General features: G+C 43.3%; 1 protein-coding gene and 1 non-coding gene across 2 annotated transcripts in view; both read left to right on the top strand.

Moving 5' to 3' along the window:
* The window catches only part of NEDD9 (neural precursor cell expressed, developmentally down-regulated 9), a 286,215-nt gene that overhangs the window by 27,498 nt on the left and 243,623 nt on the right, over positions 1 to 15,094 (top strand). The window lies entirely within an intron of this gene.
* Positions 1,293 to 1,454, top strand: LOC125136995 (U1 spliceosomal RNA). The gene has a single exon (XR_007137318.1). It is a non-coding gene; the product is annotated as a U1 spliceosomal RNA (small nuclear RNA).

Genomic DNA, 15,094 nt, shown 5'->3' with positions numbered 1-15,094 from the left:
AAGTCTGGAATTTAAAGACAGCATCTTTAAGGATATAAGTATATCACACCTGAGTCAAAGCATGAGGAAGAGAAGTTAAATGCTATACAAGCCAAATAAAAGAGGAAAAATGAGACAGACAATATATGAAGAACTAACAAAAATAACATAATGAAAGACTTCCAAATGCATACCCAAGCAGCAAATGTGAGGAAAAGAAATTCACGTAGACAAATAACATTTAAACTGCTGGAAACCTGAGATAAAGAGAAAATCTTGAAGCCGGTGCAAGTACAGTCATAGCAGATTTCTCATTAGAATATATACAACCCAGAAGACAATGGCGTGACATCTTTGAAATACTGAAAGAGAAAAAAACCTGCCGCCTCAGAATTACACATCCTTCAAAAATGAAGTCAAGTATCGGTTTGAACAAACAGAAGCAATTCATTACCAGTACACCTCTGCTAAAAAGAAAAGTTGAAGAAGTCCTTTAGCAGAAGGCCCGTAATACCTAAAACTTATTTATACACAAAGAAGTGAAGATCATAGAAATACTAAAAAGTAAGGGATGATGGCTAATTGCGTGTGTTAATGAGACTGAGCCAAAGGGTTCCAGATGATTTTGGGGTGTGCCTGTGAGGGTGTTTCCGGATGAGAGCAGCATTTGAATGGGTGGACTCAGGAAAGCAGATTGTCCTCAATACAGATAGAGAGAGGGATATATAGATACCTGTGGAGCTGTGTAGATGCAGAGCTCTTAATGGTTCTGTTTCCCTGGAGGAAATACAGAGGGTAACTATAAAAGACATCACTGAATTGATAATTGCTTAAAAAAATAATTAAATTGACTAAAATCAAAAGTAGTACTCTGTGGTTTATAGACTAGATAAAATTTATGAAAACTATAGTACAAAAGGTGGAACTCAGAGCAAGTTGCGAGATCCTTAAACTATATGTGAAGTGCTATGGTATTTGAGGTAGATTGTGAGTAATTAAATGTGTGTGTGTGTGTGTGTGTGTGTGTCTGTGTGTATAATCAAATCCAGGCAACCATTAAAAAGTTACAAAGGAGATATAGAAAAATAAGCAACATTGGAAGTAAAATGAAATCATAAAAATACAAATACAAAATAACGCAAAAACAGAAAGGAAAAGAGAGGAAAGGCAGATAGGACAGAGTAGATAAAAAACAATAGTAAGATGGTAGATTGAAATCCAACCATATCAGTAATTACATTTACTGTAAGTGGTCTAAATATTCCAATTAAAATGCAGAGATGGTCAGGTTGATGTTTTTAAAAACAAGACTGATACTTAACTGGCAGGGGAGATACCATAATCACAAAGGTGGTTTTCCAGGGCGAGGCTTGTCCACTGCACTCTGGATGTGCTGCCCCCTGCAGGTTTTCCCATGTAGGAACCTTGACTGTGTAATCTGTGCCAGTGGTGGTTTGTGTTCACACTTTCCCCAGAGATAAAATATAAAATGAAAGAAAGGAAGGGAGGGAGGAAGGAAGGCCTGACTATATGCCGTCTCCAAAATAAAATAACCATAAATATAAAGACAAAAATATGTTAAAAACAAAAATATTAAAAAGTAATACAAATGATAATTGAAAAAAAACTAGAGTGATTTTATTAATATAAGACAAGGAGACTTAAGAACAAAGCATAATACCAAAGATAAAAAGCAGAAATTTTGGAGTTCCCATTGTGGCTCAGCAGGTTAAGAACTTGACACTGCACCCGTGAGGATGCAGGTTCGACCCCTGGCTTCACTCAGTGGGTTAAGGATCCAGTGTTGCCCCAAGCTGTAATGTAGGTCGCAGCTGTGACCCAGATCCTGCATTGCTGTGGCTGTGGCATAGGCTGGCAGCTTCATCTCCTATTTAGCCCTAGCCCAGGAACTTCCATATGCCTCAAGTACAACCATAAAAAAAAAAAGAAGAAGAATAGAAATTACATGATGATAAAGGAGTAAATTCCTAAGAAGATATAAGGAGACATAAAAAAAATAGATATGTTTTCAATTAACAACAGAGCTTCAAAATAACACAAAGCAAAAACTTCTGGAACTGGGGGAAGTAGACAAATTAACAATTATGCCTAGATACTTCTACATTCACTTCTTAGCAATCAATAAAAGAAGCAGTCAGAAAATCAATAAGGATATAAAAGACATGAACAACGTTATTAATCAGCTTAATGAAACATCGTCCCAACGGGACAGTACGATTTCCACTATTTTCAAATGCACCTGGAACATCTACCAAGAAACCCTGTATGTTCACACATAAAAGAAGCCTCAACCTTTTATTATGAAATTAAATCATGTAAAGTATCTTCTCTGATCACAACAGAATTAAACTAGAAACCAATGACAGAAGGATATCTTGAAAATCCCCAAGTATTTGGAAATGTAATAACAAATGGGTCAAAGAAAATGTTAAAATATAAGTTAGACATATTTTAAATTGATATATTGAAAAGCAATGTATCAACATTTGTGAGATGCACCTAAAGCAGTGCTTACAGGAAGTTTGTATGCATGTTGGGCAAAGCACTTACTCTTTTCCCTCAGGGCTCTGTTAACTTAGTCACCCTCTGTATTAATAAATAGGAAGTGAGCTAGATCACCTGAGCCCACAAAACCTCCACCTCATCCTTATATCAAAGACATCATGTTGATGGGCCAGGAGGAGCGAGAAGTGGCTCATATGCCTGAGGCCTTGGTAAAACATGGGTTCCAGAGAGTGGGACATGAACTCTCGGAAGATGAAGAGAATAGCCACTTCAGGGAATGCTTTTTCTAGTACAATAGTGCTTATACTCTTGATTGGTTCCACAAAGATTTGAGTGCTAAGTATGTGCCAAGCCTGTGGAGAGGGAACAACGATAGCCTTATGTCTGTTTTTATAGGTTTAAACATCTGCAATGCTGTTGTCATTTTGTTCCACTCTCAGCTGAGTTTAAGCCAATTCCATTCTTTTAGATGCTTCAGGCAGAGCCATATAGACAAGGTAGTTCTCTGCTATTGCTGTGTGGATTCCAGAGGCACGTCAGTCAAGGCTATCTCTGCTTTACCGCTCACCTGCTAGTTCTTTCTCTGAAGGGAGACCCCAGTAGCACCTCTCCATGACGGCCATACCTGCCCTTTGGAAAGAATTCTCTCTCCGCTTTCTACCAAGATGGTGGTGTGTGTGCGCCACTGGCAGAGATTTAACTCAGTAATAAAGGAACTAGCATGATGACAATGACAGTTCAAAGAAGGAGAAGCGCTATTACGTCTAGTCAGTGGATGAAAAGAATGCTGAAATACAAATTTGATTGAGACTGATCAATGCCCAATAAAGCAATAAAACTACCATCTGTAGGATTTTTTCTTCTGCCAGATAGTCATAAATTGCAACATAGAATCCTCTGTAAGTGAATACTAACTTTGTCGAGTCTGGCCTGATCAAAAGTAAATAAAGTTACCTTCCCGTAAAACAGTAGTTCTCAATGGGGGCAAATTCCTGGTCGCTCCCTCCCCCCTCACTGACAGTGTCTGGAGACATTTTTAGTTATCACGACTGAGGGGAGAGAGGAGATGCTATTGGCATTGAGTGGAGAGAGCCAGGGATGCTGCTGAACAGCTTGCAATACACAGGATAGCTCTTAAATGAATCATCACCTGACCCAAAATGTCAGTAGCACTGAGAATGAAAAACCACGTACGGATAACATGTTACGTGATTTCTTAGACACTGCTCTAGTGTAATATTGAAAGGACCTGTGAAGAAAATTTTTAATGTCTCGATCTCATTCCCTTAATTGTAGAATTGGGATAGTGATAGTGGCAACCACATGTAATTTGGGGGTAGAATTAAGTAAAAAATTGTTGATTTATTTGGACAAAAATGGCCACACGAACATATATCCCTTCCCCGGTGGGGGTATCATTCCCTCCCCTTGAACTTGGGTGGCACTCTGTAACCGCCTCTTTCAAGGGAGCACAGCAGAGATGATTCTGCTTGACTTCTAAGGCCAGGTCATAGAAAACAACACCACTTCCTCCCGGCTCTTCAATAGGACACCAGGTTGGAAGCAATGACCCAACCTCAAAGAAGCCTGGCTATTCTGGAAAGGCAGCTGAGGGACTCGAGAGACAGGGAGAGGTCCCCAGCTCTTGCTATCTTACCAGCTCAGCCACCAGACATGTGGGCCAACGACACACTGAGGATCCCGTCACCATCTGACTGCAGTCTGGTGAAGAACCTCCAGGCAGAACCAGCCAACGGCGCTGCTTCTCAATTCTTGGCTCACAGAAACCCTGTGGGATAAACGAGCATTGTTTTAAGCTACTACGTTTGGGGATGTTTTTGTCCCATAGCAGTGGACAACCAAAGAAACAATACACACACGGTGGTCCTTATCTTGGCTCATCGGGCATAATTCGTCATTTCTCCCCTGTAGTTGTAGTAATTTGTAGTTTTAGTATTTTTCATGAATATTTAACTGGTAATTTAATTTGTAGCTTTACTCTGCTGCTGTACACTAGAGGGCACTCTTAACCGTTGGCAGGGGCTCCGACACGAAGGTGCAGTTCTCCAACCAGGCACCAGGGGGAGCAAGCCCCTAATTTTTCTCTATCCCTTTCCGAAGGTGAACTTGATGAAATGGGAAAAGGCTTCAGAACCAACAAATTAGCAAACATAAGGAAGACGTTTTAGAAAACCCTCCTAAACACATTCTAAGAAAACAAGAAAGCTTATTTTGATGAATAACGCTGCCCCAAGAATGAACATGCAGATAATAGACAGGAAACCCAATCCCCACCCCCGCCACACACACACTTTTTTTCCCTATCTTAAATGTGATAGAGTAGGTTACACATACTTTTTAATCCTTGAAAAGGAGGAGATATCTTCAAGCCTACGATTTCTAAACGGTGTACCTGATCTTTACCATATCTAGAAACATGGCAAAAGCAGTCTTTCTGTCACGGTGAGCGTCTAATGGCTAGAAGGTAATTCTGAATACTGTTTCACAGTGTCCCAAATAACATTTGTACCACCACTTTAACTTAAAGATTTTAAAGTTCCCGTTTTTTCTAGTTCTTTATTTTATATACACAGGATCTGACAGTCTAGGGACTGTGAAAATGGGCTGTGATTATGCTTGTAGGAAATTTGGAAAGCAGAACCATTAAAATGAATTGCCTGAACCAAATACATTGTGAGTCTCCCCCTCTTCCAACAAATCCAAAGCAGACTTTACCCATAATCATTCCGAGTAGCCTGAGAAAGTTGGCAGCCTGCACTGATGACAGTCTGCCCGTCTCAAAATAACTCATGAAGGCTGGCCCTACCCTGAGATGGCTTGAGTTTAGCTGGGGCTTGAATGGAGCAAGGGGCTTGAGAATAAAGAAGGGTTTGTGGTGGGCTTATCTGATTAGAGCCTTACATGTGAGGTCAAGACTCTGCAGCCTGGTAGAGTGTAGTTCAGAGGGGGCTGGGGTGGGAAAACCTGAACTCTGAAGAGCTGATTCTTTGAGGGTGTTCTCTAACTCTGACTCAGCCCCAACCCTAGCTGGCCTTCCATCATGCTCATCAAGTTCAAGGAGATTTGATCAATTCCCAAACACAAACATACACAGATGCCCTCTCTTGCTCCCTCCAACCACCCTGTAGACCTGAAGTAGTAGATGTGACCTACCAACTGCAGTCTCTTGAGGCTTCATGGCTAGGTCCCCAGGTCCCTGATTCCAACAGCTAAGATTCAGGTCACTGCTGGGGTGGCCATTACTACTTCCCATCCATGGCTGCTGCTTCCTTCTGTGCCCTCAGCACATGTCAGTACAGTGACTGGACCACACTGAGGCAGGGAAACATCCTTTGTCCCTGCAGATACTGCCCTCCACTCCTGGGCCACCTTTTTAGAGCTCATCTTCAAGAGCTCCTGGTCTTTCTCAAGACTGTGTGCGGGTGATCAGGCAGCCAGAGAAGAGCCACCGATATGTCTCAGCTCCTCCTCAAGTGATACAAGACTATATTCTGTGGCCCAAATCTTACACCTCTGTCTGGGGTGACTTCCTTCCTATATGCCATTCCATCCTCAGGCGGATAAGACCCCACCGTAATCCCCACACTGTTGCTATGCCTGGATATATCAGACAATATTTACCTTATTTTATTTTATTTTTTTTGGCAATAGTGTAATCTGAACTGGATTTATGCAGGATTTAGAATCTTCAAGCAGGGTGAGCTTTTTCAGATAAGCATGTTCCCAAGGGGTAGAGTCACTGCATGACGTTTTCCAGCATGACGGTCCTTCTGGGGTGCGGAGACAGCCTGCTGAGATTGGAAAGGGGCAGGCAAAACAGAAGGCCAGCTACGAGGCCAGTCGATTCAGGTCTCTGTGCCTTTCTGTAGCAAAGTAGCTCATTTCACACACAGCACTCCCCATCCCCCCACATTAGAATGTCCTCAAGGGCAGCCCAGCCTGGTGCCTTTGTGTCATCTTGACTTCCACTCAGCTCTCGGAGCTCAATGCCCTTTTCTTATAATTTGGCAAAAAGGAGTCTTCCAAAATTATTCCATCAGACATGGAATTTTTTTGACATACCAGAGGGTACTAATAAACTGGATCAGACATTGGCCACCTGGAGAGAGTCTCCCCAAAGGCACTGCCTTCATCCTTTCCTTGTCTGACCCCTTTTCTCACATTCCTCAGAAAGAAAATTTTAAACTTCCCTAGTCAAACTTTGCTTCACTGTGGTTTGGTCCAGCTGGGCATGTGTCTATCATTTTTCATTAAACCTACCCAAAGAGACCTTTCAAATTCTAATGGTGAAAGAAGATTGGCTCCAATGGGGAAGGATACATTTGATATTCACCCTCTGCCCCCTGCTGCTTGAAAGTTCAAATGCTGACAGCAGCAGAGGAGGAAAAGCTAAACATGGTGGCATTGCCTAGAAGGATCTATCGTCCGTGCTTGTAATTATGAGGACATAGTGAGGGATTTTCTTTTCCAGGCAAGCGTGCTTGACCTGAATGTAGGATAAGCTGTAAATACCCAAGAATCATTATTTTCCCTGGAAGCAGCCCTCTAATACATAACAGACGAAGCACTGGGAATAAATAACCTCAGCCTCCTGGACTTCGGTTGGGATAATTGTGTTTGACATTGTCCCCCAGTGGGACTGAGCTCCAGTGCCCCATAGTAGTAACTGAATTGCTAATGCATCTTTTTATTAATTTGCTTTCCTCCCCTTCTCACTACTCCCCTCCCCTCGGTGATTCCTGGGATTCCCCCACACACACCCCCTTTTCAACTAAACTATTCACCTTGTCTCAGAATCAGCTTCTAGAGGAAGCTTTACCAATTCAAAGGCTGCAACATATGCACAGATAACTCCAGAAGAAATGGTGGTAGATGACATTGGAGTGCATCATTTAAAATCCTATGAGAATTCACAGGAAGAGGGCATGGCTTCGAGTTGAGGAACTTTAAAGGGCTTCGTGGAGGCTACCCCCAAATGGAGAGTAGGGTTGGGCATATAGTGATGGAGTGAAGGACACTCTGAGTAGGGCCGGGGAAGCCGAGGCATGAAGGCAGGAAGTGAATAAATACATGTGGGTAGTTCTGTCTAACTGGAGCATGACATGCAGGAAGACAGCAGAAAGGTCTAAAAAGGATAGATTTTAAGTCCTAAGTCAAGGTCAGAAAGTTTTATCTAGTGATCGAGGAGAGCTCCATCCAACAGAAAAGTGTGCAATGATGGAAATGTTCCAATACCAGCTGTTTAATATGGTGGCCGCCAGATCCACGGGGCCGTCAAGTACTTGAAATACGGTCAGTGCCGCTAAGGACCTGAATTGTAATTTGGTTTAAATTAAGTTAAATAGTCATTTGTGGCTAATGGCTACCGTATCTAGTAATGCATTTCCAGGCAGTGGGAAATGACATGATCAGAAGTGTGCTTTGCTTTAAATAATCTGAAAGGCAACTATAAAGTAGATTATAGGGGAAATACTCTGAAATAAAAAGTCTTACTATGAGATGGAATCAGTATGTAGGCCAGTGTTTAAGAACAATAGAAAGTGTTTTCTTCAAAAACAAAACAAAACGCATAACTGACCCTGTTTAAATGAGGCAGGAATGGACCCTGAGAGGGGACATACCACTTTCTTGCCTTCCCACCTATAGAAGTCCTTGAGGAATCTCTTTGGGATTTTCAGGAGCTGCTCAGAACTCAACTTATTACCCACTAGGCCAGGTCAAAGGGACTGGGGCGTTCTTCCACGGTACTAGGAATAAATAAGAGGAATAAATATGGGCGATGTTATGGAGGTGGAATCGGTGGATCTTAGTGTCTACTTGGGTGTAAGAAGTACGGTTTAAGTATGTGTTTTCCCTTTGTGTTTTCATTCATCTAAATCCAGACACTGGTGTCATCTGGAATTCCTCCCCATTACTCAGTCATCACAAATGTAATAGGTGGAGTTCCTGTCACAGCTCAGCGGCTAGTGAACCCAACTAGGATCCGTGAGGATGTGGGTTCAATCCCTGGCCTCGCTCAGTGGGTTAGGGATCCAGGATTGCCGTGAGCTGTGGTGTGGGTCACAGACACGGCTTGAATCCCAAGTTGCTGTGGCTGTGGCGCAGGCCAGCAGCTACAGTTCTGATTGGACCCCTAGCCTGGGAACCTCTGTAAGCCCCAGGTGTGACCCTAAAAGACAAAAAAAAAAAAAGACCAAAAAACATACATAATAGGTACGCAAAAATAAATTATTAAACTGAATAGAATTAACACACATAATGCCACATAGATGTTGAATATTGGAAAGTCAGGATTCCTACCCAGGTCCATTAACTCCAAGGCTTTTCCTACAGCTCACCGTCTACCTTCCATCCCCTGAATAATGCAGCCACAGAGGCCAAGGCAAGGGGTGCACAGAGAAGTGGTCAATGATTTTAAGTGGCACAAGTTTGGGAAGAAAATGACAGATTGATGTTCAAGTTGGAAGGTAATTTCAGTTGGGGTTAAGAGCAGGAAGGTGGAGCCAGAAGTCAAGAGTGCAAGGATTTCAGGTATTAGGATGACAGGCAACAAAAGTGAAAGAGTAAAGGCAATGAATATAAAGTGCTCTTTAGCTTCCTGGTCAATGCAAGGAACACTTGGCGAGCTGACTGCTGGCTCTCTTTTTTACTATTTTGAAGTCTTAGACTACTTAACACCTCATTTCTTTTCAAAGGAAGTCCTTGGCCGTTGGTCACCTTCCTGAGAGCCACGTGGCCTCATCATCAGGTTGGTAGGACCAGACATGGGCAGTGACAGCCGTCACTAAGCTAACCACTGGCGGATGGGGTGGTGTGATAGAAAAGGCTCTGTCCAGCAGAGGTGATGTGTGCTGACTGCCGACTGACCACTCCGCTCATTCTCTGTGTCGAGGAGGGAGAGCTCAAAGACACCAGAGAGACTCGGGAAGCAGCAGGAGCAGAGGTCCAGGCAGGAAGAACACTTTGTCACTGGACGTCGTTTGGAGCGAAGAAGATGGGTGTCTTCCCCGAAGAAATACGATGTCCAGAGCCTTGGAACCTCAGAGCATTGTTACCAATGTTTCATCCTCCGTAAACCCTTGCAGGTGATGGCTGACGTCTTGTCTTCCTTGCCCTTGTATCCTTAGGAAAAAATAAACCAATTCAGCAAATGACTTAAAAGAGTCCCAGCACAAATCTGTTCCGTGCAATCTGAAAGAATACAAGCAACACAAGATTCAGTCTGGAAGGCAGAGGAGGGAGGAAATTTTGGCATCCTTGCAAAACGTAATTCAAGAAAATTCTCATGTTGCCGGGTCCTTAACAAAGAGTCTCTAGTGGCCATAGGCTCAGTGGTCCCATCGTTAGGAAAAAGTGCAAAAAATTCATTTTGACCCACCTACTGTCTGGAATGGTGCTGCCTGCCCTATAGAGTAGCTTTAATCTCAATGGACTAAGACTACAGACAGCCTACAGCCTACAAGTGCAACCTCAGTTCTTTGCTGTCTATGGAATTAGCAGGCAGAAATTCTCCATGTTAGAATAGAGAAGATAAATTAACAAAGAGTCAGTACTCGAGAGAGAAGGGAAATCAGAGAATTCTGGCAATGAAAGGTACCTAGGGGATTGTTATAAACTGAATTGTATCCTCCCCAAATTCGTATGTTGGAGTCCTAACTCCCATACCTCAGAGTGCAGCTGTATTTGGAGATAGGACCTTTAAAGAGGTGATGAAGTCCAAATGAAGTCACATGGGCTGGCCCTAGTCCAGTATGACCGATGTCCTATAAGAAGATTGGGACACAGACAGGTGCGCAGATGGAAGACCCTGTGAGGACACAGGGAGAAGACAGCCATCTGCAAGCTGCAGAAAAAGACTTCAGAAGAACCCAAACCTGCCAATGCCTGGATCTTGGACTTTCAGCCTCCAGAACTGTGAGAGCATGCAGTCTGTTGTGTAAGCCACCCATCTGTGGTACTTTGCAGCCCTAGCAAACCATCTGGTCCAACTCCTTCCCTTCTCTCCTAAAGAATATGAGGTCCAGTGCCACAGCTTGTGTCAGTGGTAGGTCCAGGCCCCCGGGGTCTTCAGGATCAGCTCAGAGGGCTTATACCAACCACACCCCCGGCTTTGATTTGTGTGGGTTCCCAGAAAGGAGAGAGAAGGATGATGGAAAGAGCAAAGACACAGAGTTGGAATCTAGTCCATCTTGTGAAAGGAATGGATGGGAAAATGATTCCCTGAATTAAGAGCTTCTTATAACGTCCTATGACTCTTGGGCTACCTTACTAATGACTTTTTGTTGTTTCATGTTCTTCTTTCCATTCGTAGCTTTGTTCCTAACTGGGAAGAATGATTGGTTGTAGACATTCCAGAGTGACTTCAGCATGATTTTAAATACATGGAACTGTGTTGGATTAGGGACCTAAACGTAACCAAGGAGGTCTTCCTCTTTTCCCTCGATGTTTACATCTCTGATTTGATTGTCTTCCAGAACCTCTTTTGATGAGAAAAATCTGGGACAGCTGGGGGATTCATGATGGGAGAGTTTAAGTGATTTGTAATTCAATTTTATTTTAGTTTCTGTTTTGGTTTTTTTTCTTTCTTTTTTCTTAAATCATGTATACCTTTTAGTTTTTGTTTGTTTGTTTGTTTTTAATGCATGGGTCTCAGAATGCAGACTGATTTTCTCTCTCAATCCTGTGCTGGTTTCAGTTGACAAGTTTTTAAAGTCACAACTCTGTTAGGTTTAAGGAGCCTTAAGGTTCCTTGTCTCGTCCGCCTTCCTGTCCCCTGCCACACTCTTGTTGTGGCCAGATCCCGAGGTTCTAAATCCGATTTCCCTCCTGAGTGGTCGTCTCCATTTGTTTTATTTGCAGATAAGGCAAAGCTTTTGAATCTGAATGAAGCATGGCTAACTGAGCTTCCTCTGTTGGGAAGTCTCTCTGGATAATCCTGACATTCAAAAAGGGGGAAATGCCTGCAGGCTGTTTCTCAGAAAGCCCATTGTTTTCTCCACACTCTGGTCGGTGAAATTCAAGCTTCCCCACCTGTTTCCACTGATTGCTGTGATTGACACAGTGCTGGGTATTGTGCTGTGAGCCTGGTGGCTGGTGGCCTGGACTGCTTGTCACAAACATCAGCATATGAACCCAAGGCTCTCTTGATTATTCTGCTCCTGGATGCCCCAGATCAGAAGTCAGGTGGTCCTGAAAACTGGATTTTACATTCAAACAAACAGGCAAATGAAGGAGAAATAAAAACAAGCCTGAGTCCTAAGGACCAGTAAGCAACACAAAAGGTAGCACTTACTTAAAAAATGAGATCCAGAACAAGCCTTCTAGTCAAGGTTTTGGCTTTGGCACCATATGATTTAACTGCCAAAGAAGATGTGTTCGGAAACAAAATTCTAGTTTTAATTGGTGGTTGTTTTTTTGTTTGTTTGTTTTTTAAATTTTGTTTGATTGTTTGCTTTTAACCTTTAGAGCACACTTTGAGGTCTTGTTCCTGAAAATGTTTCTTAGTTACGCCTGGTTACCGGCAAACAATATGTGCATTAGTTAGTTAATACTCAGCCCTTCAAATTAGCTTTTTAATAATGATTTAAAACTGCATTTTGTTCCAATTAAAAATAGAAACTCTTCATTCTGAATTTCTTTAATAGTAACTAGATCCAGTTGCAAAACCAATCTCTCCCACTTAGTTCCTTATGAACCTACTACTCTCCCCCGAGGAAAGTGAAGTTATAAATTAAAGGAAGAAACTGTCTGCCTTGAGTTTTATTAATTACAGGCCTTTCAGGGGAAGACGGACAGAATTCTTGTTGCTTCCATTTGTGATCACTTAAACCTCTTTGGAGAAGTTTCCTCGATGTGCGGCTCAGCTATTTGGAACTCTGGAGACCTTTCAGGGAAAGAGAGCTCAAGTGATAAATAGTTTGGGAATGAAGATCAAAAAGAAAGCACTGGGGAAACTGGGAATGTTTAGTCTAGAGAAGAGGAGGAGCAGTGGTGCTTTTCCTAACTGTCATAGGCGGGACGAGGGCCGCTCTTTCTCGCCAAAGAGTTAGGAAGAACACGCGAATATAGGCAGAAGCAAAGGATGTAACGAACGTCATTTCTTTTAGGTTTTTTTTGTTTTTAATTTTACTTTATTTCTATAATAATGGAATTCCTGGGAACTCAGGAAATTACCTTCGAAAGGCTTCGGAATGCTATTCTACGGGTCAGTCTGGGGATTAAGAAGGTAGCCATGTCCACCGAGGGGAATGAGGCATTCATGTTATTCACGTAACAGAGTCAGAAATACTTTCCATTGCTAATTGAAATAATAGGGGTGTTTACTTCCAACAGGGAGTTAACATTCTCCACACATTGATCAAAGGCCTCCTCGGCCTGGGGCCCCGAAGAATTCCTCCCAGCTCACTCTTGGAGAAGCCTTAGTCTGTAGGTAGTGTGCAGAGGGCTCTGCACATGGGACTTAATTGTCCCAACAGCCGTGTGAAATTAGTGCTGTCCTTCTTCTCTTTTGGTGGGCAAAAAATTAATTATTTGCCCGTCTTGAGGTTATAAAATAAAAAGCCAGGATTTGAGCCTATATCCACGTGGGGTCTCTGAGAACAAATACCAAGGTGAGATGAGACATGGATGGGGCTTATTGGGACAAACACCAGTGAAGGATGAAGAAGGACGAGGCCGGAGGAGCCGGCGGGGACAGGCTCCAGACCGAGATGCAGGTGTGACGTCTGTGAAAGGCGGAAAGGAAGGAGGGACTGGGTAGGAGGAGCCTCTGACCACTGTGCGGATCAGGAGAGGCTCAGACGGACTGATGGGAGGGGAGTCCCTGGGTCAAAGCGGGAGAATCCCTCATCCCGCGTGAATGGCCCAGTTGAACAGCCCCATGTTGCTCAGTCAGGGCTGGGAGGAGTCTAAGGAGGTGGGGGTCGCCACCAATGCTGTGGGGGACCCAAAGCAGCCGTCGGGGGGTCTGCCGCCTCTCAAAGGGAGATCTGAGTGAGAGCCCACAGAACCCAAGCCGCCTGGCTCCAGAGCCCATGCTCTTACTCATCTTGTTACGCTACCTCCTTCATACTTTGAGGGTGTGCAGTGAAGGAGGTAACGCTGTCACGGTGAAAGGCTTCTGGAGGAAAAGGGACACTTGGTTACACAGGTCGCGGGCCCTCCAGGCACAGAGTGGCTGTGCAGAGTGCTGCCTCTGGTGGTGAAGAGCTGAACAGCAACCTTCCAGTCCAAACACACTCTGTTTGCTCTGGAACAGTCACCTTCATCTCATAAAATCTCATGAAAATTTTCAGCCAATATTGATTAATTGATCAATCGATCAATTTATGCATTCATTTATCAACATAAATCACAGCAATATCTTGTGGGATCTACCCCCCTACCTATGGAGCCCATCGGCTCGCAAATGTTGGTCCCTTGTTCCAGCTGCCAAGCACTGGGGGAGCTGTGCCACTTCAGGGAACTTTGAAGGGAAGATCCTTAGGACACATGCTCCCAGAAGCTGCTGGGACCTTACCTGACAGTTCCTCAGCCAGGAAGGATGGCCACAAGCAGCAAGGTTCCTGGCTGACTTACTGAAAGTTGCTACCGAGTCCAGACTTGTTCTGCTCTCAGCAGGACAGGCCAGTAAATCCAGAAACTGGTTGTTGGGGGCAAGGAATAATGAAAGCTAGCAGATAGAGAAGATGGCAGACTAGCGTATCAAAGAACCATCTCCCCTCAGTCGGAATCCACAGCTAATATTTAAATATTTATTCAACACGTACTAAGTACGAGGCATTGTATTAAGTGCAGTAGGAATACTCAGATCTAAAAGCCTAAGCATGCCCATCCAGGGTTTCCCCAACAAGGAAGATGTCGTTAATAAAAACAACCATATATACATGAGGACAAGTGAAAAGTGCCACATGGGACACAGATCTGGTGCTATGGAAGTTTAGGGAAGAGAGAAATTACTTCCCACTAGAAAGATTGGGAAAGGTTTGATGAAGGAAAAAGCAATGGTATTGCTTTCTCAAATGAAAATATGAAATTAGAAATTTGAAGCTCTTTAAAATATCTATCAATTTGCTCCCCCCACCCTCACCCCAAGCCCTGGTCTTTGGGGGCTGGTGGGAACATAATCCTTAAGGTAGGAAATGGGGCTCAGATCCTAAGATGGAGAACAGGGGTCTTCTGGTGGTGGTTGAAGGTTGGAGAGAGATCAGAAATGGAAATGGAAACCTAACAGTGTGACTATTTATCCATGTATTTTTTGTAGCCGTGTCTAATCTTTGAATGCATTTCAGTCTCCTAATTACACTTAAAGAAGGTGCCAAGTTTTATATCTGCTGTATCCAAGCTGCAGCATAAATGTACAATTTTCTCTAAACCCTTTCATCCCCCCACAAGGCACTTCCTTTTACATATTGTCCTGAGAGCTCAATGAGATTTTTTTCCAGATTCACATCTCCCTCTTATGTATATGGTGAAATCATGATTTAAAAGTACACTATAGGGAGTTCCTGTCAGGACTCAGAGGTTAAGGAACCCAGCTAGTATCCATGAGGACACGAGTTCGATCCCT

Source organism: Phacochoerus africanus, chromosome 9 (genome assembly GCF_016906955.1).
Source record: "Phacochoerus africanus isolate WHEZ1 chromosome 9, ROS_Pafr_v1, whole genome shotgun sequence".
Taxonomy (NCBI): domain Eukaryota; kingdom Metazoa; phylum Chordata; class Mammalia; order Artiodactyla; family Suidae; genus Phacochoerus; species Phacochoerus africanus.
Note: the sequence above shows the minus strand (reverse complement) of the source record. Positions and strands in the feature narration are given on the sequence as shown.